Source organism: Panthera uncia, chromosome A2 (assembly GCF_023721935.1).
Source record: "Panthera uncia isolate 11264 chromosome A2, Puncia_PCG_1.0, whole genome shotgun sequence".
Classification (NCBI taxonomy): Eukaryota; Metazoa; Chordata; class Mammalia; order Carnivora; family Felidae; genus Panthera; species Panthera uncia.
In genome coordinates, this window is record NC_064816.1 from 5,355,251 (window position 1) to 5,362,265 (window position 7,015).

The 7,015-nt window shown below is 49.6% G+C and overlaps 1 long non-coding RNA gene across 2 annotated transcripts in view; it reads right to left on the minus strand.

Moving 5' to 3' along the window:
• LOC125928961 (uncharacterized) overlaps positions 1-6,821 on the minus strand; it is a 9,076-nt gene extending 2,255 nt beyond the window's left edge. Inside the window, exons 1-3 of one of the 2 annotated variants that reach the window (XR_007459779.1) lie at positions 6,582-6,821; positions 5,937-6,068; positions 2,587-2,728 (exon numbers count right to left, since the gene is read on the minus strand). This is a non-coding gene — a long non-coding RNA (uncharacterized LOC125928961). The other variant, XR_007459780.1, reaches the window with a different exon arrangement.
• Positions 6,822-7,015: the final 194 nt, after the last annotated feature.

Genomic DNA, 7,015 nt, shown 5'->3' on the forward strand with positions numbered 1-7,015 from the left:
TCTGGCACTCACGCACTTCACAGCCCCAACTCCGCTCTCCCTCCCTCTCTCTCTCTCTCAAAATAAACGTACATACATACATACATTTCTCTTTGGCTACAAGACAAATTCTTTTACATGCTCACTGCCTATGGCAGGTGAACTGGTTCCTTGAGGCTGCTGTCACAAATGACTGCAATCTTGGTGGCTTGAAACAACACACATTTATTCTCCTATGGTCCTAGAGGTCAGAAGTCTGACATCAGTCTTGCCAGACTAAAATCAGGGTGCCAGCAGGGCTGTGGCCCTTCTGGAAGTGCTAGGAGGAAATCTGTTTCTGGCCTTTTCTAGCCTCTAGGGGCTGCCTGCATTCTGTGCCTCAAGGCGCCTCCTCCACCTTCAAAGCCAGCAACGGGATCACCGAACTCTGACCTCTGCTTCTGTCATCACATCTTCTCTGACTCTGATTCTCCTCCCCCCCTCTTGTAAGATCCTTGTGATTACATGTCCCATGTAGATCATCCACAATAATCTCCCCCTCTCTAGATCCTTAATACCATCTGCAAAGTCCCCTTTGCCAGGTAAGGTCACACAGTCATAGGTGCCAAGAGATTAGGACATGGACATCTTTGGGGGCTGTTATTCTGTCCACCATAAGAGAATTCACATACTTTTTCTGAAGAGGGCCCAACAGTAAATACCGTGGGCTTTGGGGGCCATCTGGCCTCCGTTACCAGGACTGGCTACACAATTTTCAGGGCCCAGTGCAAGATAAAAAGGAGGGGACCCTTATTCGTGTGTTATTAAGAATTTTAAAACAGTGGGGTGCCTGGGTGGCTCAGTCGGTTAAGTGTCCGACTCTTGATTTTGGCTCAGGTCATGATCCCATGGTTCACGGGTTTGAGCCCTGCGTCCGGCTCTGTGCTGACAGCTCGGAGCCTGGAGCCTGCTTTGGATTCTCTGTCTCCCTCGCTCCCTCTGGCCCTCCCCCGCTCATGCTCTCTCACTCTCAAAAAATAAGCATTATTAAAAAAAAAAGAATTTTAACACGGGGACAGAGGTGCAGAGCCCTATGAGATTATACAGTTTGCACAGCCGTGACGCAGGCCCTGCCTGAGCAAATCTGCTTCTGTTATGGCCAGAAAGCAGCCATGGGCCACATGCCGACGACAGGCGCCGTTGTGTCACTATCAAACCTGATGGCGACACGCAAACTGTGATTTCCTCGTGTCACAAGATGCTATTCTGCTTTTGCTTCTGGTTTTGTTTAAGTCGGCTCCACGCCCAACGTGGGGCCTGAACCCACGACCCTGAGACGAAGAGTCACATGCTCCACCAACTGAGCCAGCAGGGACCTCCTCTTTTGTTATCTTTTCAACCACTTAAAAATGGAAGCATCATTTTTACGTACAGGCCGACAAAACCAGGTGTAGGCTGAACTGAGCTATAATCTGCCAGCTTCTGGCCCACGGGATAAAATCCCATCTCTGCCTGACTCGCCAGGGCCCTCCGAAGCTGGAGACTGACATCTAGTCCCACCTCACAATCTGCGTCCAGCACTCCTGACGGTTCCCGTTCCCTAACAGATCCCCCAAGACAGATCGTGCCTTCGTGCCCTCGGGCCCCTCCTTCCAGAAGCCCCAAGTCCCACATGCTCCCACTGTGTTCCAGCTTGGACGCTGCCCTCCACGAGGTGGCTCTGTGCCTATCCCGTCACCCTGGCTGGACTTACATGTCTGTGTGTCCTCCTCTCCTTCAGGGAGTGATGTGTTCAAGTGTGGGGGTGCAGGCTAAGTTATCTTTGGGTCTCCTGACCTCACGGGCCCTCCGAACTTAAAGTGACACCAAGAAGAATCTAGAACTTTGGTAGCTAGAGTGTACTCAGATTCCAACCCCTAAAAACCAAAACTATGCTTCTTACCTAAACCAAAAACCAAACAAACAAAACCCCAGAGCGAGAATTTCCTACCTTAAATTCAGACCAAGAAAATAAAGATCTCTGAGATCAAGCTGACCTGGGTTCCAATCCTGACTGTCCTTGCGAGACATGTGCCTTTGGACAAGTCACGTCCCTTGCACTTCAGACTGAGTCTCGATTCGCCACGGCTCACCAGGCCGTGTGACTTGCCCCTTCCAGCCCATGAGTCTCCTCTCCTGCCCCTGTCTCCACCACTGGCCTTTTCTCAGTTCCTAAGTGTGCCAGGTTCCCAACTGCCTCAGGGCCTTTGCACTTGCTGTTCTTGCTGCCTGAAACATTCTGTCCCTGTTTGCCTGGTGACCTACCCTTCCTGCCTCAGCTGCAACCCCACTGATCTGGAAAGTCTTCCCTGGTCACTCCAAAATGAAGTCAGGCTCTCCTGCTACATGCTTTGCTGGCACTCTGAACCTCTGCAGAGTGTAATTATTTTGAAATTTTGTAATGATAGTCATTGTGTGATTTATCCTCACTGTTAACAAGAATAGGATTTAATAAGTACTTCATGCCACGCTCTGTTCCAAAGGGTCTAAAAGTGGGTGATTTCATTTAATTCTCCCAGTGCCTTCACAAAGTATTATAATCACCCCCATTTCACAGAAGCTGAAGCTCAGAGACGTTAAATAACTTACCCAAGGTTGCACACCCAGTCGATGTTGGAGTTGACCTCTTACGCCTGTACCCACAGGTTGACTGGGACTTCCGTGAGGGCAGATCCCCGTTCTAGCATAGTCACTGTTGTATCCCCAGGGCTGAGCACCTACACCGGGTACACTGTGGGTGATTAAAAAGTATCGATGACCTAAGGGGCACCTTAGTGGCTCAGCCGGTTGAGCATCCGACTCTTGATTTTGGCTCAGGTCATGATCTCTGCTGACCATGTGGAGCCTGTTTGGGATTCTCTCTCTCCCTCTCTCTTTGCCCCTCCCCTGCTCTCTCTCTCTCTCTCTCTCAAAATAAATAAAATAAACTTAAAAAAAAAACTTTCGATGACCTAAAAGAAACAACACCCCAGTAGCAATGAGCATTCCAAGTGCCCAGATCTTGGTTTCTTTTTATCTTATTTTTATTTTTTATTTATTTAATGTTTATTTATTTTTGAGAGAGAGAGAGACAGAGTGAAAGCAGGGGAAGAGCAGAGAGAGGGAGACAGAATCGGAAGCAGGCTCCAGCCCCTGAGCTGTCAGCACAGAGCCCAATGCGGGGCTCGAACCCACAGACTGCGAGATCATGACCTGAGCTGAAGTCGGACGCCCAATTGACTGAGCCACCCAGGTGCCCCCAGATCTTGGTTTCTAACACTACTCTCTAATAAAAGGAACCAGGCTGGGAGAAATGACTGATTCTAGGACTGGGGCAGGAAATATGTGAGATAAACCCGAGGCAGCCTGTAGCACCAGAGAGTAAGGAAGTGCTCCCAAGAAAACCAAAAAAACCCAAACCAAATACACAGACGGGAATGTGTCGAGGAACCACAGGAGCCAACTGAAAGCACCCTCAATGGCCAAAGCTGGAATAATTCAAATAAAATAAAGTAGTATTGGGTTATAGCCCAGAGAATAAAATAAATATCTAGAGATCACACTGATATAATCACATAATGCATAAGCTGGGGGCGCCTGAGTGGCTCAGTCGGTTAAGCGTCTGACTTCAGCTCAGGTCGTGATCTCGCGGTTTGTGAGTTCGAGCCCCGCGTCAGGCTCTGTGCTGACAGCTCGGAGCCCGGAGCCTGTTTCGGATTCTGTGTCTCCCTGTCTCTCTGCCCCTCCCCCGTTCGCACTCTGTTTCTCTCTCAAAAATAATAAATACACATTAAAAACGTAATGAATAAGCTGATAAATCAGGGAGAGAAGAGAAATCTCCCATGCAGAATTCCACAGAATTTACATAGATACCTCATTTAAGGAAGGGAATGTACCTCTTCGCTCTTTAGGTATGTGCTGCACACAGTGACTTTCTTCCAAAGTATACAGTACACAGAGGGAGGGGGAAGTAACTTTAGAGTGGACAAACCTGACAAACGCTACCTTGGCCCACGATCAAGGCCAACATCAACAGGCACAGAACACAATGGAAGTATATACCTTTAATGGGGTGTGATGAGAGTTACACCTTACATCTGTGGTCTTCCTCCCCACAAACCCCATCCCAGTCTTACCACAAGGAAAACACCAGATAAATTCCGACAGGGGAGCATTCTACAATACCTGATCAGTCCTTCTCAAAATCATCAAAAACAAGGAAAGTCTGAGAATCTGCCATAGCCAAGAGGAGCCTAAAGAAACAGGGTCCCTGGGTGGCTCAGTCGGTTGAGCGACCGACTTCGGCTCGGGTCATGATCTCACGGTTTGTGAGTTCGAGCCCCGCGTCGGGCTCTGTGCTGACAGCTGGGAGCCTGAAGCCTGCTTCGGATTCTGTGTCTCCCTCTCTCTCTGCCCCTCCCCACTCATGCTGTCTCAGAAATAAACTTTAAAAAAAAATTAAAAAAAAAAAAAAAGCAGGGCATCTCAGTGAATAGGATCGTAAAAGTTCTCACTGCAACAGCAACGAGATATTTGTAATTACGGGTGTTAACTAATTGTAGTAATTATCTTATGTTATACACATACACCAAATCGTTATGCTGCACATCTAACACTAATAGTGTTACACATCAATTATAACTCCAAAAAAAGGAAGAAAAAAAAAAAACAAAAACAGAGTACCAGGACAACCAAAAGTAATGTGTCATCCTGCATGGGATTCTGGAAGTTAAGTAAAAAACAAGGAAATCTAGTAAACTATGAACTTTGGTTGACATGTATCCCTACGGCTTAGTCAATCCTAACAAATGCATCGTGCTAATGAAAGATGTTACTAACAGGAGAAGCTGGGTGTGGGGAAAACGGTAACTCTGTACTTTCAAATATTTCCGTAAATCTCCAACTGTTCCAAAAGACAGAGTCTATTCATGAGAATGATAACAAGGCATAGATGAATAAATGAAGGATTTCATTCTTCACCATGGTGACAATGATTAAAACTCCCATCTCGGGGCGCCTGGGCGACTCAGTTAAGCATCCGACTTCAGCTCAGGTCGTGAGCTCACGGTGTGTGGGTTCGAGCCCCGCTTCGGGCTCTGTGCTGACAGCTCAGAGCCTGGGGCCTGCTTCAGATTCTGGGTCTTCCTCTCTCTCTGTCCCTCCCCTGCTCGTGCTCTGTCTCTGTCTATCTCTCTCTCAAAACTAAATAAATGTTGGGGCGCCTGGGTGGCTCAGTCGGTTGAGCGGCCGACTTCAGCTCAGGTCACGATCTCGCGGTCTGTGGGTTCGAGCCCCGCGTCAGGCTCTGTGCCGACAGCTCGGAGCCTGGAGCCTGTTTCCGATTCTGTGTCTCCTCCTCTCTGTGACCCTCCCCCGTTCATGCTCTGTCTCTCTCTGTCTCAAAAATAAATAAACGTTAAAAAAAAAATTAAAAAAAAAAAACAACTAAATAAATGTTAAAAAAAAAATTTAAAAAACAAACCAAAAAACTCCCATCTCACAGAGCTTTTGTGAGGATTACACAGAAGAATGCACATGAAGATTCAGCACCAGATTCAGAGAATACGCCACCACATTCTACTAAATCTATGCCATCCGCTAGAGGAGCCACAAGCTCTATGTCACTCAATTAATTAATTGATTGATTATGGTACTAAATTTAAATTAAGTAAAAATGAAGAATGTTAAAAATTCAATGCTGTGGTGGCACCAGCCACACGTCAAGTGCCCAAAAGTCACCTGGAGCTGGTGGCTACTAAATGAGCCGTGATAAAGAACATGCCCATCACTGCAGGAAGTTCTCCAAACAAGGCACTAAACAACGAATGGCACAATTACTTGCTCAATTCCTGCCATCCCTCCGCACATGCCATCTTCTCAACCTTCCCCACCTCCCTCTTTCAAAGCGCAACCCCCACATTCCCCATACTCCCCTTCTCCAATGTACTTCTTCTTCTTACCTCTCTCCACCACTTGATGCGGAATCCGCTTCATTTCTTTCCTGTCTCCCTAGCTAGCATTGCAGGGTCCAATGCAGGAGCCACGTGGTTGCTGAGCTCTTGAAACGTAGCCAGTCGAACCTGAGATGGGCCCTACGTGTAAGACATACAAGATTTCAGAGAGGTGTGGGGAAAAAGAAAAAAAGAATGTAAAAGACCTCTTAAGTTTTTATGTTGATTACACGTAGAAGGAACATCTTACACATACGGAAATAAAACACATCGTTAAAAGTAACTGTTTTCAACTTTTCTTTCCCCTAACACAGCTACTAGAAAATTTAAATCACGCCCCTGGCTAACATTTGGGGCTAGCATTTTTGTCTGTTCGCTGCCCATACAAGTGACTGGCGTATAGTAGACACTCAATAAAACTTTAATGACTAACTGCTGAGCTGGGCCTCTGGGAACCCGCTAGCTCCAGTAGTCAACGCTGAATTAAGGCTGACCACGTCCCATGCTCCACCTCCTCACCATACCAGATAAGGAAACTGAGGCCCGGAGAAGTGACGTCAGTCCCTTCCCAACGGCACGTAGTGCGGAAACGTCGGGGTCGGGATTCGAACCCGGGTCCGGTCCCCACAGCCATGGCGCGCTGACCATTACTACCTGGCGGGGCGGCGGCGGGAAAGACAGGCGCGGGTCACACAGCATGCGCTCCACAAGGGGCGCGGCTCTTCGGCCACCGCCTTCCGCCGGCCTCCGTGGGCTGGGCCCCAGCCGGCCCCCACCGCGGCCATCGCCGGCCACCCGCGTCTCCGCCGGCCGCCGAGCCCTTCGCAGGCGGCGCCAGCCGGAAGTCCCGCCTCCGCCGCGCGCCCCTGGGCGCCGAGACAGGCACGCCGGCCAATGAGAAGCGCACCGTGGAGGACGCCGGCCAATGGGCGCGCGCGCCGGGGGGGCGTGTCCGGGCCGCGGGCCGGAGCGGGTCGTGCGCGCTGAGGAGGAGCCGCCGCCGCCGTCGCCGTCGCCGCTGCCGCCGCCGCCGCTACCGAGGCCGAGCGGAGCCGTTAGCGCCGCGCCGCCACCGCCCGCCCGCCCCG